The sequence below is a fragment of the Peromyscus californicus genome, unplaced genomic scaffold, assembly GCF_007827085.1.
Source record: "Peromyscus californicus insignis strain IS unplaced genomic scaffold, ASM782708v3 Scaffold_1__1_contigs__length_55948999, whole genome shotgun sequence".
Taxonomy (NCBI): Eukaryota; Metazoa; Chordata; class Mammalia; order Rodentia; family Cricetidae; genus Peromyscus; species Peromyscus californicus.
In genome coordinates this window covers 35,562,586-35,577,626 of record NW_026294492.1, presented here as the reverse complement: position 1 = coordinate 35,577,626, position 15,041 = coordinate 35,562,586, and positions in this window count along the sequence as shown.

Genomic DNA, 15,041 nt, shown 5'->3' with positions numbered 1-15,041 from the left:
TACACAATTATTTGGAACCTGCTATATTCCGTTCATTTTGAATAGCACCAAAGCCTATTGTGATAGAGCCTTCCAGGGAAACAGAATGCAGCAGCATCCATGTTAATTCTTACACTCAAACACATTAGCAAGCACATGGATTCTCAACACATTGTCACACAAGCACTCTCCCTTAATGGATTTACGTGTAAGGTAGTGTACAAGTGAACCTGTCCAGCATGTGTGAACTCACAGTCCATGTATACATCAGGCTCTCTCCACATCAGGCTTATCTCCAAGAAACAGTAAAGTCCACAACTGTCCTCTGCTGCCCCTGCCCACTACCAGTCCCAGCAGGATGCCCTGATGACGTCAGAGCAAAGCCTTGCAGAGGGGCTTTAGAGACAGAAAGGATCCCATCCTAGAGGGGGCAGCTGATCAGGGTGTGATCCCTGCTCTAAGCTCAGGAGCGCCAGTAGGGGGCAGGGGGTCAGTTCCAAGGCTGTTTTCCTTAAAGTGATTTCAGAGCAGTTCAACTTGCTGGAGCTTCTGCCTTTCACTCTTCTCCCAGCAGCTACATATGTATTTAAACACTGGAAGGGAAGCGGGGTGCAGAAGTCCACTGAATCTATCAGTATAAGCTACTCCCAGCTGTGGTTCCCATTAGAACATGAGAACTGGACATACTATACAGATATTGACTGGTTAAAAACAAACAAACAAACACTAGTCTTGTCAGACTCTGTGGAACAGGACTCTTAGGGACCTTCTTCCATCCACCTCTTAGAGCCCCCCCCCAGTTCCCCAGCCCCCCAACCCCCACCCCCACCCCACCAGCAGCCAAAGAGTTTTGCCCTGCATCATGGGAATATCCAGTCTTATTCCTGCTCTCTTGAGAGTCTGTCAAGGATGTCCTTCAATTTGTTCCTAAGCAGGTACCCACATATAGACTCACACAGCCCTGTAGTGAGAACAGAAATGGAGACAGCAGGATCCAGTCATAACGGAGAGCTGACGAGACCTAAAAAAAAAAACAAACCTCTGTTTTGGGGTTTAAAAACTCTGAACCACCGGGGGTTCAGAGGGGCAAGCCCTCTCCACCTGCAGTGGTGGTCTTCTGGGGTACTTGGGTCAGAATCTTTAAGGGAGCGGCATCTGTCTCTGTCTGCGAAGAAGCAGTTGGTGATTCTGGCATCTACAGCCAGGAAAGAGTAAACCAGAGCCAGGAAGACGTGGGAAGAGAACACCGGGCTTCTAGGAGGACAGCAGAGCCTGGGTGCCTATGGCAGAGCAAAGAATCAGGAATCGCTCCGCAGCTCTTTGGCTCTCAGAACGTGCAGACACTCTGGAAGAAAGACCAAGACTTTTGTGTTGAGGGACCCGGTCAGGAAGGACCAAATTGGAGTTGTCCCTATTCCATCCCTGTGACTTCAACCTTCTGAGCTGGGGTGACTGAGACCTCAAGAGTGTCCTGAAAGATGTGAGAAGGGCAACGGTGTGCAAGAGGCACGGTGAGACTAGACATGCGTGCTGTGAGTTGAGAGAGTGACCGAATACAGAGGAGTGCCAGTCGGAGAGCTGGTAAGTGCCCAGAGCTCTTAGGGGTAGGGAGGTTAGTCTGAAGTGGGTGAGCCTCCACCAAAGAGCAATGTGCCTGGGCTGGCCCAGATTAGCCTCTTCTTTTCTCACTGCTTGATCCCAATCCATTGCAACGTAGCCCTCACTGCGAGACCTGCACCTCCTGGCCACCTCCGGGTAATGCCGAGGGAAGGAAGAATTCCTGTCCCCGAGTTTAGGGATGGGAGTTGCGAGCCAAGCAGTGGCCCCAGCCTAGAGCATCCTGGTACCAAGGCTAAGGCCGCCGTATGCTGCTCCAGAGGAGTCTCTTGTGGAAAGTCTGCTGGTGTCTGTGAGACTGAGGTTGGGAAATAATTTCTCCAGGGTGGAGAGTGAAATCCCAGTGTAAAACAGCAGACTGGGCGCCCTCCAATGGAGTCACAGCAAGACCCGGTCCCCGCCTGCTTAGATGGTTGGTTGATGAGCAAAGGCCACCCGACACAAGGAAGGACATTTAGGCAGACCTTCTCTAGATACTCCCAACCCTCGACCCCGTCAGGGCTAAGATAAAATCTAGCACAGGCCGGGTGTACGCAGAGCACCTGAATTCTGAGGACTACCTCTCAGGCAGAGACACTCTGACAAGTGGCCTAAGCCGGGTCTCGGTCCACTTTGTTCCCGAATCGGCTTCCTAGGGACCACCTGCCTGCCCCAAATAAAGCAAATCTTTAGGGCCAGGGCAGTCGGGTACCACCGATTACGAAGAAGCTCCAGGCACTCCACCGTCTGAGTGGCCTGGGGGTGGGGAGAGGACAGAGGCCTTGAGGTTTTGGACCCGCCACAAGCTGGCCATCCGGGAAGCCCGCTGAGCTGGGAAGACTTTGCCTCCGCTTTCCTAAGGTACTAGGTTCCGACAGGCCAGTGCCTGGGATTCGGATGCTTTCTCCGGGATCGGGATCTTCTTCCCCTCCTGCCCCTGCAAGCAGTCGGGCTTACCGCCTAAGGGCCTGTCAGACGAGAGCTTCGTTCTGCAGGACAGTGAGCAGCAGCGCGTGGGTCTTTGTGGTCCCAAGGCCCTTGATTCCGTTTCCCCGGGCTTTAAGCCGGGGCTGATGAGACTATCCAGGCAGCGGCTCGCTCGCCCAGAAGTTCGTTGTTGGCAGAATTAGCGAGTGACTTGCGGAGCTGTTGCTCCATGCTGACTTATAAGATCTGCTTCCTTCTCGCTACAGCGGTGCAAACACGCTGTCACTATGGGTAAGGGAAACTGAAGGCCCAGGTTAGAGAATTTGCCTGAGCGGGACAGGTTCCCGGGGACGATAGGACATTTGTAATAGACCTTTGAGACTGTAGCTCATGGTCTTCTTGAGTTAGGAGCCGCCTCCGAGGGAGCGCGGTGCTCAGAATGAGAGCCGGGGTTCCTGGTCCTGCCGCTCTGAGTGGCAGGGATGGCGCTGGTTCTGTCGCCAGAGGACTTGGGGCCAGCTGCAGGTGAGGTGCAATAGCGGGGGTGGGGAGTGGGGTGGGGGGGAGGGGGCGGCGGGGAGGGTTGCAGGTTATAGTTTAGGGGAAAAAAAACTTAGCTCTGCGACAGTTTGGTAATTGCCAGTTTCTCCCTCTAGCAGGCTAAGCTGCACCGGATATTCATCACCGGTGCTGGTTATACGGAGTAAAAAATAAAACCTCGAGCCCCCAGGTGAGTCTGGTGGTCTCTCTGCCCACCCGCTGTGTCTCCCACCTCACCGAGGCCATTATGCTGGGAAGGGAAAGGTGAGGCTAACCGGGCACCAAGGACCGCAATTTGAGTTGTTCGTAGGATTCTCCTCCGTGCTACTCTGGCCCTGGTCAGAGATGTGGCTTTCTTCCAGCAAGCCATCCATTAGAGCTGTCACTTCATTCCCACTGTTTTCCACTGGGATGTGAGGAAGGCCAGGAGACAGCTGGCCCATCCCAGTGAATTCCTCCTCACTGGGCCTCCCTGAGAGCAGTCACCCATCCCCTTCTCAGCCAGCAGGAGCTTTAGTGGTTCACGCTCTCGGAAGTGATTCTGTCAGTTTCAAAACAGGGTGTGTAGGATCTTATTTTTCTGTAGAACACCCATCAGAGTCTCCGGAAAGCCATCAGGGGCCACTTGAACGGATGAAGGGGGTCAGTAGTCCATAAGGAAAAGAGGAAAAGTGAAGAAAGTGAGATGAGACGGTTGAGGAATGGAGCCAGGAAGTATGAGTGACTTCTTCCTAGAGGACTTAGAAAAACAAAAGATGCTGAGCAGTTTCTAAAAGCAACACAGTATACACAGCTTCCAGAATTTCTATGGAGACTTATAGTCTGTCAGTCACCTCCCGAGCATCCTATTGTTTGACATTTGAAATTATATTGGTGTCTTAGTTAGGGTTATGATTGCTGTGATGAAACACTAAGGACCAAAGAAACTTGGAGAGGAAAGCATACATAGCACTGTCCATCACTGAAGGAAGTCAAGACAGGAACTCAAACAGGGCAGGAACCTGGAGGCAGGAGCTGATGCAGAGGCCGTAGAGGAGTGCTGCTTACTTGCTTGCTCCCCATGGCTTGCTCAGCCTGCTTTCTTATAGAACCCAGGACCACCAGCCCAGGGATGATACCACCCACCAAAGGCTGGGCCCTCCCCCATCAATCACTGATTTTAAAAATGCCTCATAGCTGGATCCTTCTGGAGGCATTTTCTCAACTGAGGTCCCCTCCCCTCCTATGACTCTAGCTTGTGTCAAGTTGGCATACAACTAGCCTGGACAAATGGATAGGCAGGTGATTCCAACCTTTATTTGATGAAGGCTCGGGGAATTAATTGTGTTTGATTCTCCTGAGGCAACAAGGTCTAATGAAGGGTCTTTATATTCTGTTTTTTGAGGTGAGTTTTGAGGAACTACCAGATCCCAAAACAGTCCAAAGAATAAAGTTTGTCCCCTTTGGGGTTAGGGCAAGGGTTCAGAGAGAGGGCTGCCATCTTGGGTGTCTGTCTAGATAGCGCTATAAAGACAGTACATTAATGACCCTCAAATCAGAACAATGGACCCATAAGACAACTAAAAGGGCCACCAAAGGGAAGCTTGGGAAAGTGGCTGGAACTGAGAACATGAGCCTTGCTTGAAGGTCTGTCATTTAAGGTTCTCAGCAATGAGTTGGGAACCAAGGATTTGCTTAGACAGAGAATTTCAAAACAAAGCAAAACAAAAGCCCCGTGAGTGATGTTCAAAGGGCTATGGTTTTGCTGTAATTGTTTTTTTTAATAGGTGTGTGTGTGTGTGTGTGTGTGTATGTGTGTGTGTGTGTGTGTGTGTGTGTGTGTGTGTGTGTGTATGTGTGTGTGTGATAACACTCATGTAGAGAGAGATCAGAGAGAGCTTACAGGAGTTGGTTCTCTCCTACTGTGTGGGTTCCAGGGATTGAACTCAGATTGTTAGACTTGGAGGCGGGCAACTTTGTTCCCTGAGACATGCTGCCAGCTCAAAGCTGGTTGTTTTGTTTTGTTTTGTCCTTTTCAGCTAGAGACAATGTGCAGAGAGGTAAGACTTTTGTTTACACTAACTTGACCCTAATGTCATTAGGGAGGCTTATGTGTAGAAATCAAGCCCCACTTTATCATTTATTCATTGGTCTTCACAAAAGCAGTTCTCAACCTATGGGTTGTGACCTCTTTGGGATCAAACGACCCTTTCCCAGGGGTCACCTAAGACCCTCAGAAAACATCAATATTTACATTACAGTTCTTTACAGTAGCAGAATTATAGTTCTGAAGTAGCAATGGAAATAATTTTATGGTTGGGAGGCTCACCACGTCATGAGGAACTGTATTAAAGGGTCGCAGCATTAGGAAGGTTGAGAAACACCGCTTTAAAGGAATAGACAAAGCAGTCACCCTGAAGGCAATACTAAATAACAGGAAGAGATCTGGAGGAGGGTCAAGGACTAAGTAGAAACAAGGCTCCAGGGAAAGGAAGTGATAACACCTCTGATAGATGGAGCCAAGGCACATCTACCGAGTCAGGCGAGGCTCAGTGAGGCAGCTGCTGCCCCCTACCCCAAGGAACAAGGAGCTGGGGCCACAAAGAGTGCCACACTGCCAGCGGGCAATTGTGATGTTTTAGGCACCAAACCAGACACCAAGAGACTGAAAATCTGCTGAATCCATTAGCAGTGTCCTCCAGAACCTGCTTTGAGCCTAGTGTGCTGAACACAGGGCAGCTTCCAGGGCGGAGGCCAAGAGCAGGAAAAGGCACCATGAGCGTGGTGGCTGGTCCAAGGTGGTGCCAAGACAATCTGCACTCGGCAGACCCTGGGTGTTGGATTTTGATCTTTGCCAAGGCTAGCTACGTGCAGTATAGTTCTCTTTTGTACAGATGATGCTCTCGGCTAGCCCCAGGGAGACTCAACACTCTGCAGTATGCTGTGTTGTTAATCTAGGGTAACCAGTGGGTTGCCTGTAGTAGAAACCTCCATCTTGTGATATTGTCGTGTTGCAATGAGCTTACTGGGATGTGAGGCCACTGTAAACCCAGGGGCATCTGTGCTGCTTCTACCTACCATGGCTTGAACGGCAATGGCCAGAGTCATTCACTGGAAATGGAAGTGCACTAGCCTGGGTTCCTACATGACTGCATGGACTAGAGCACCACTTCCCACCCCAAAAGAACACCCTGGAATAGCTGCTCCAAATTAAGGAAGACACGAACTTCATTGTGTTTTACCCAACACGTTTTTTAGAATCTATTTGTTGCAACAACTCAGATAATCCAGTTCCCAGTGTCCCTGGCCCGGTAGGCAGGCACCATCCACACTGGGGCATAGCACCATGAGGAAGGCCATGCCGGTTAGACAAACTCCAGTATGGGCAGGTGGTGGGCTCTGGGTCATGTTTGTGATGTGAACAGTCCTCTTCAGCTCTTGTGTGTAGCTGAAGTCTTTCTGTGTTCCGCCTGGTCCTGCAGCTGCTCAGACCCAAGTAAACACACAGAGATTTATATTAATTAAAACTGCTCAGCCATTAGCTCAGGCTTCCTACTGACTAGCTCTTACACTTAAACTCAGCCCATTTCTGTTAATCTATGTGTCGCCACATTTTTCGTGGCTTTACCTGTGTGCCATTACATGCTGCTCCCTGGACGGTGGGCTGGCATCTCCTGACTCAGCCTTCCTCTTCCCAGATGTCTGCAACTCCAATTCTGAGGGGTCTGACACCGTCACACAGACATACATGCAGGCAAAGCACCAATGCGCATAAAATAAGGAAATAAATCATTTTCTTCAAAAAGAAAGAGAATGAGGCTATGATGGAGGCTTTGTTGCTCCAGAAAGTGAATAGATAGAGCCATGCTCTGTTATTCTCAAGTCTGGCTTGAGAGACACTTATTTGAACCTACTGTCTTTGAGCTGCTGAGACTTTAAAATGTGTTTGGAAAACAAAACAAAACAAACAAACAACAACCCCACCCCCGCCAATTAGACAGCTTAGTGGGTAATGGGTTTGCTGTGCACCCTGACAATCTTGAGTTCTATCCTTGCAACCTCATAAAGGTGGAAGGAGAGAACAGCCTCTCCAAACTGACCTCTGACCTCCGCACATGCGCCATGGGTTGTGCAGGCCCCACAGACATCATACATACATACAATGACACCAATTAATAAATAATTTGTCAAAACTCTGATAAAAAAGGGCATAATTGATAACTCCAAAAACCCAGTCTCTGGAAACACGGTGAAAAATTAGAGAAAATTATCATAACCAATTTTTTTTTTTTTTTGGTTTTTCGAGACAGGGTTTCTCTGTGTAGCTTTGCGCCTTTCCTGGTACTCGCTTTGGAGACCAGGCTGGCCTCGAACTCACAGAGATCCGCCTGCCTCTGCCTCCCGAGTGCTGGGATTAAAGGCGTGCGCCACCACCGCCCGGCCATAACCAATTTTTTTCTGAACTTTTTTTAATGCTAAAAGCACACAGCAACTGCAGGAACAGGTATTCTTAGTAACAACTTGTTCTGGTTACATCTCCCACTTACCCAGTGAGCAGTAGTCTTGAAAAGAAACAACCGACCTTTGAAGTCACAGTGCAGGAGGGAGCCGAATGCACCTCCATTGCAAAGCGTCTTTAGTTTGATCTGTCAGCCTCTTCCTGGAAACTCTGCTCTGAAGACTTGTCTTTTGGGTGCCCACTTGACTGGAACTTGTATGTGTCAAAGCCACTGTCAAGGCTTTTATTTACCAAAAACTTCCACAGGCAGATTGTTTTGGTTTCTGCTGTCTGAGGCCCTTGGATAACAATTAGGCAAACAACAGAAGAATCAAAAAACATGGGAAGAAAGGCTGGAGTGCTATGCTGTGGGGAATAAGGGTTTGTAAAGTTACAACATGTTCTTAGTAGCCTAGAAGACCCTGTATATGCCTAAGGCTCTATATACACCCAGAAAGCACCAGGAGGCTTTGGACTCTCAGCTTTGGTTGACTTAAGGTTCTGCAAAAGAACAACCTGAAGCCTGAAGCAGAATTACCAGATTTCTAGCTGAGTGTGGGAGAGACACTTCATAGGCACCCAGAATTCCTCTTCAAAGACACAATTTCCCAGTTCCAAGTGTTTAAGGAAATACCTGTCTCATCATTAGCTGACTTGTAAACTTAATTGAGCAGATTTCAATGGCAAGAATATAGACTTTACTCAATTAGTTTTAGCTCAGAAAGCTCACAAACCAAACAAACTGCAATTGTAACAGACAGAAAAGCCAGGGGACAATATCTGATGTCCAGGTTTGCTGCAGTGTAAGACTGCTCCATTTTCAACAACAACAAAATGTGAGGCATACAAAGAAACCATGTATGTTCCTGTTCTGGCTAGTTTTATGTCAACTTGATACAAGCTAGTGTCATCTGAGAGGAGGGAGCCCCAGTTGAGAAAATGCCTCCATAAGACTGAGCTGTAGGCAAACCTGTAGGGCATTTTCTTATCTAGTGATTGATTGTGGGTGGTGCCACTCCTGGGCTGATGGTGCTGGGTTCTATAAGAAAGTAGGCGGAGCAAGTCATGGGGAGCAAGCCAGTAAACAGTACCCTTCCACAGCCTCTGCATCAGCTCCTGCCTCCAGGATCCTGCTCTGTTTGAGTTCTAGTCCTGACTTCCTTCAGTGATGAACAGCAATATGGAAGTGTAAGCCAAATAAACCCTTTCCTCCCCAACTTGCTTTTTGGTCATGGTGTCTTGCTGTGGAACAATCCTTTCCTACACTATGAATATAGATTACTCTTTGTTTGCTAATAAAAAGCTAATTTGACAATAGCTGGGCAGAAATAGATTGAGTGCAAGAGCCAGACTAGGAGAATTCTGGGAAGAGGAAGGGCAGAATCAGAGAGTCATTGGCAAATGCAGAAAAACAAGAAGAGAATGGCGTACTGAGAAAAAGTACCAAGTCACATGGCTAACCATAAATAAGAATTATGGGTTAATTTAAGTGTAAGAGCTAGTTAGTAACAAGCCTGTGCTATCAGCCAAGCATTTATAAGTAACTTTAAGCCTCCAAGTCAGTTATTTGGGAAGCAGCTGCCATGTATTTGGGGACAGGCGGGCAGGAGAAAAACATCCAATTATAGTGTTTCACCATAGCAACAGAAACCCTAAGAGAGTCCCATAAACAAGAAAATAGGGTCCACGGAAACTGTCCCTGAAGAGAGTCAGACACTGAACCTAGTTGGTAAGGACTTTGATATCAGCTCAAATAACTAAATAAAATGATGAAAAGTATTACAATGATGTATCACTGAACAGAAACCATCAGGAAAGAAACAGAAACTCTGAAAAGGACCTAGGCAGAAACTCTAAAGTTAAAAAGTACAGTGACTGAAATGCAAAATTCCCTAGAGGGGTGCTACAGAAGATCTGAGCTGGCATTTAAAAAAAAAATCGACAAGTTTGAAGATCAAGGCAATTGCTCATACCCAGGCTGAAAATCAAAACAAAACAAAAAAGAGGGGACTGAGCAGAACTTAGGAAAGCTGTGGGAAACCCTCAAGCACCCAATCAAGTCCCCGATAAATCTACATGTCCTGAGGCTATGTGCATGCCACATAGAAAAAAAATCGAGAGATGCGTGCTAAGATACATCATAACCAAAGGCACAAGAGACAGAGTGAGACATCAAGAGAGGAGGAGCATGGCATGTCTAGACCGAAGGACCACAAGAAGGATTAGTAAGTAGGAAAGTGGCCCTTGAGCTGAAGGAAAGGGATGCATGTAACCCCCCTGAGATTCTGTATCGGACAACATTATCCTTCAAGAATGCAGAGGAAACCGAGATGTTCCCAGATGCAGTGAATTACGATAGCAAAGAAGAGCTTCTGTTTTAAAGTGAAGTGTTTTCCAAAGCCATGACTCTCTTCTCAATCCTTGTCGAGGGTCAATGGTACTATCTGTAGCAACCAGTTAGCACTTACTCCTCCTCTTTTCTAAACAATTCATTTCTAAACAAAATAAAAACAAAAACGAGGCCAAAATTGAGAGACACTGATTTCCAGGCTCTTTCCCAGAGTCTTGAAGGGCCCTGCAAGGACCCTGAAAAAAAATCTGTATTATTCATCTCTTTATTTTCCAGTTGAGAATGCTGTTTCAGATAAGTGAGGTATCTTCTGAGCTCACTTTGGGGTATAATTGTCCTGGACATCCTGTATTTGTGGACGCTTTTTTTTTTTGTTCACACTTGATAATCATTAACTTTGTCAAGATCAAATTTGTAGGGAAAGAAAAGTCCAAAGTCCAAATAATTTTTATTTAGTAATTAAATAATCTCAGTCAGTTTTCAATTTTGTTCATAAAGACGCACATCAAATACCAGAAGGGAGGAAAATGATAAAGAAAAAAAAAAGAATATGGGAACAGATTTGGGGGGGAGAGAATATAAGGACTTGAAGGGACTAGAACAAAAGATAAAAGGAAATTGAGAGCCAATGGGAAGAGGAAGCTAGAAGACCAGCCAATGGATCCAGCCAATGGAACCAGCCAATGGAACCAGCCAATGGAACCAGCCAATGGAGTGAAAGGGATAAAAGACTGTGAGAAAAAAGGATGCATTAGAGGTTTGGAAGCCCGGGAAAGCCTGCACACATCTCCAAGCAACTCTCAGTTTCCCCAAATTGAGAGGTGCCACATTCCCCACACCTTGGAGAAGTTGTGAGGAAATGGTATTTTCTTTTGCACTGTCAAGTGTGGAGTTTGACATTAGAGGTCTATTCTCATAGTGGGGTGAGGTCCTGGCCCTCAGAGCCCCAACTTTACTCCTCTGTACTCTTCGTTGCTGTTAACACTACCCCGAGAGCTTTAGAGACAAATTCATTGGCCCCATAACAAATGCTACCCTTGTTCTCATAACATAGCTAAACCTTCACTAGAACTTCTAAAAGGTTTTTGCTCAGATTTGCTCCTTCTGGTAGTCTCTGCTCTGTCTCTGGTTCTGAGCCCATCTGGTTCCATCACTTAATCGGGATCCCTGCAACTGACCAGGCCGCTGTCTTGGTTTAATATGTCCCTCTTGGCTTCTACTCGCCCCTATTGAAGTCCCTTGACTTGGGAAGAAGCCAGGTCCACATCCTTCCAGGAGTGTTTACAGCAAACACTGTCTTTGTCCCCTGTCTCTTCTTAAGAGAGTCTAGAGTTTCCTTCTTGAGAGCAGTGATGTTACCAGCTTCACAGACAGATTTTATGGCTGCCATCAATGCAGTAACGCCTCTTTTGTCACAGTTATGGTTAAAACGGTGGTTGTGTAACACCCACTTTACACCTATAGGGTTTATAGGGTTGTGGTTTAGGATCCTTGTCTCACAGAGAAAGTGTGGGACTAATACACCTAAGTCCAGTAACAAAGACAAGATGGCTGTCTCCCTCTGCTTTGACTGAGCAGTGAGGCTATGATCTGGAAGTGCTATGGCCACTGGCCACTTAGCCACCATGTAGGAGAGTGTCTCGGGGGGCAGGGACAGTACTCAGAGAGAAAGACACTGGGGAATCCCACAGAAACTGAGCTGGAACCTTGGTCAGCTGTTCTCAAAGGTCACCCTACTTCTGTACATATTTATTTCTGTGACAAAGAATTTCTTCATTGTTGGAAATTGTGTTGCTTGGCACCAAAAGCATCCTTTGAACACTTGGTTCCACAGGCTTTCAGTCTGGTTGGATTCTGTCGAGGTTTGAACCTGATCCCTAACTGTTGTCACTGTTTGGGAAGGTTGTGAACCTTTGTCTATCACATCCCACTTAACAGGGATGAGTTGTTGGGGGAGGGCTTTTGAAGGATTTAGTTGTTTCTGGTCTGTCTGGGGCCCTCTGTTTCCTGGTCCAGGCCATGTAAAGTACCATGTAAAGTCATTGGTACAAGCTAAAGCCACCTCTTAACACAACACCAACGTCACCAGGTCTCCTGGCCTGTACTGAAACTGTGAACCAAAATCAAATGTCCCTTCCTGAAGTTATCACTGCCAGTGTTATGGCACAGCAATGAGAAAGTCACTACTACAGACCCTACAGGCCTTTAACGCATGCCCCCTTCCATTAAAGAGACGAGTTCATTGGACCCAGGCTGCCCATCTGCAGAGCTCCAGGTATGATGCTCCATAAAAATCCCAATGGCAAGCAGTGAGTATTGTCCTAGAATAAATGCGTTTCCAGCTCTGATCCCTGTCGGTTTCCCAAGACTGAAATTTTCCTACTGAGTGTTCCTGCAGCCACAGCCACTATTTATAAAAATGCCTCTCACTTCTGGAATGTGCTGTCATCAGACACCGTATGACAAGTAATCCTACCAGGGAGAAGTGGGGCCAGTGCTTCTCAGGGAAGATTTTGACAGCCTAAACATGTATGTGTTTTGTGTCTGAAGCAGAAAGGGCAATTTTCCGAATTAGGAACATGTGACTAGGTGTTTGGTGAGATAGGTGTGATAGAGGCAGGAAGTGCTCCACAATGCAACTGGAATGAGCAGCAGTCAGACGTACGCCCTTCAAGGCTAAACTGGGAAAGATGGCCTTCGTCCTCAGTACCGGATATTAACTGACAGCTGAGGCCAAAGGCCAAGAGGAAGAAGAATTGATGCTTAGAAAGTAAAAAGATGAAGAGGTCCAAAGTAACTGGGAAGGAAGAGAATAAAAGAAATAAACCCACTGGGCATGGTGGCATACATCTTTAATCCCAGCATTGCAGGTGGAGTTCAAGGATAGCCTGGTCTACAGAAGGAGTTCCAGGACAGTCAAGGCTGTTACACAGAGAAACCCTGTCTCAAAAACAAAATGAAACAACCACATGTCCACATGCGAAGAACATAGTCTTTCCTCCTGGACCCCTGCAGCCCTCTAACGTGTGTGATTGACACTGCTTTTTTCAACATTTACCTGGCCTGCATCATTAAGGCTGAGTACTCCCATGTCACAGAAGTACTAAAACATTAGATTTTGGAGTTCAAAGTGCTGCTTAAGGCAATGGAGCGACTTAGCTGAAAATGGTGTCTCTCCTAGCTCTCTGCCCTGGTTTTGTGTCAACTTGAAACAAGCTAGAGTCATCAGAGAGGAAGGAGCCTCACTCTGCTGAGGAAATGCCTCCTTGAGATTCAAATGTAAGGCATTTTCTCAATTAGTGATCAATAGGGGAGGGCCCATCCAGTGGTGAGTGGTGCTATCCCTAGGCTGCTGGTTCTGGGTTCTATAACAAAGCAGGTTGAGCCAGCCAGGGGAAGTAAACCAGTAAGCAGCACTCCTCCACGGTCTCTGCATCAGTTCCTGCCTCCAGATTCCTGCCCTGTTTGAGTTCCTGTCTTGACTTCCTTCAATAATTGCACCGCAATGTGGAAGTGTAAGCCAAATAAACCCTTTCCTCCCTAACTTGCTTTTAGGTAATGGTGTTTCATTGCAGCAATAGAAACCCTAACTAAGTCACTCCCCACGAGACTTTATCAGGAAAAAGGAAATCACTGCGTAAGTAGTCTGTGCATCGGAAAGAGGACCGCTTCCAACCACATAAACACCTAGATGGATTTGTTTGGATGCAGGCTTCCAGATCTGTTCCCACTTTTAGCTCAGGCTTTTCTTTGGCTGAACTACCGGGAGCAGACTGACTCCACCCTCATTCCAGCTGGCTGATGCTGTCCAGAACTATTGTGTCTAATTTTCATAAGTGACCTGGAAGTCAGTGCTCAGATCACTAGCTTTGTGAATGACATTATGCTATGGGGGATCAAGAGAATGACACAAGCCAGGCATAGTAACACATGACAGAAATTCTAGCACTCTGGAGGCTGAGGCTGAAGGATTGAGAGTTCAAGACCAGCCTGGTCTGCACAGCAAGTACCGGGTTAACCCAGGCTACATGTCAAGACTCCCTCCATTACCCCACAGGAAAAGATGGGGACATATTCAAGAAGTTCTTCCCACATCCCGTGACCACAAATTCAAACAAATGAGGGTGGATGGTAACCTAGGTTACTGGCCTAAGAGCGAATCGTGAAGGCTTATAGCCAGCTGTGTTTTGAAGACACTGACTAGTCAAGATGCTCAGTTATCAAGACACTCAGTCTGATTCGACTGCATGAAACTAATAGAGTCTATATAATGGATGTACCAGGTATCAAGCCCAATACCACTTAGCAAGTGTGTGTGTGTGTGTGTGTGTGTGTGTGTGTGTGTGTGTGTGTGTGTGTGTGAGAGAGAGACAGAGAGAGAGAGAGAGAGAGAGAGAGAGAGAGAGAGAGACAGAGAGAGAGAGAGACAGAGAGAGACAGAGAGTGATATGTGTGTGATGTGGATCTGGCTTGAGTAGCAGGAAGGGCTTTGGAAAGAGTCTCCTTCCCTGCTCTGTGGGACACTGTAAGCAAAAGGAAGCAGTCTGCTTGGAGAGCAGGCCATCACAGGACCAGAGAAAGTGTCCAAGCAACAGGGAACAAGAGGGAGAGTACCTCCTGCCTCCATGCACAGGTCTCATGCTGACACTGGTTCAAATGTCAGGATGAAGCCTTGATTGACTCCAGGGAAAACTGGAGCATTCTCCCTTGAGCATTCCATGGTACTTGATAAATAATTCTACATTTTTTTTCAAGCTGAGGTCTCACTATGTAGCTCAGGTTGTTCTGGAACTCACTATGTAGACTAGGCTGGCCTCAAACTTACCTGACTCTGCCTCCCAAGTGCTGGGATTAAAGGCGCATGTACCACTATGCCCTGCTCAATTCTCCTTTTTAAACGTGTCTATCTTTCCTACAATACATGAAGTAAAAAAAAAAAAAACCTTATTTACTGTTTATATCTTCAGTGTTAGGCATAACATGTATGTATAAATAGCACATGCTCAATAAATATTAATCAATAAATATCTACGCATGTAGATGCCATTGGTCTCCAAAGGTTTTTGTTCATATGCTGCATTAGGGGAAATTTTTACTATGTTCCATATGCCTGTTGGTGTTATAAAAATCTATGTGTGTGAGCACTCAGGCAAATTTGCATGCTTGTGTGCA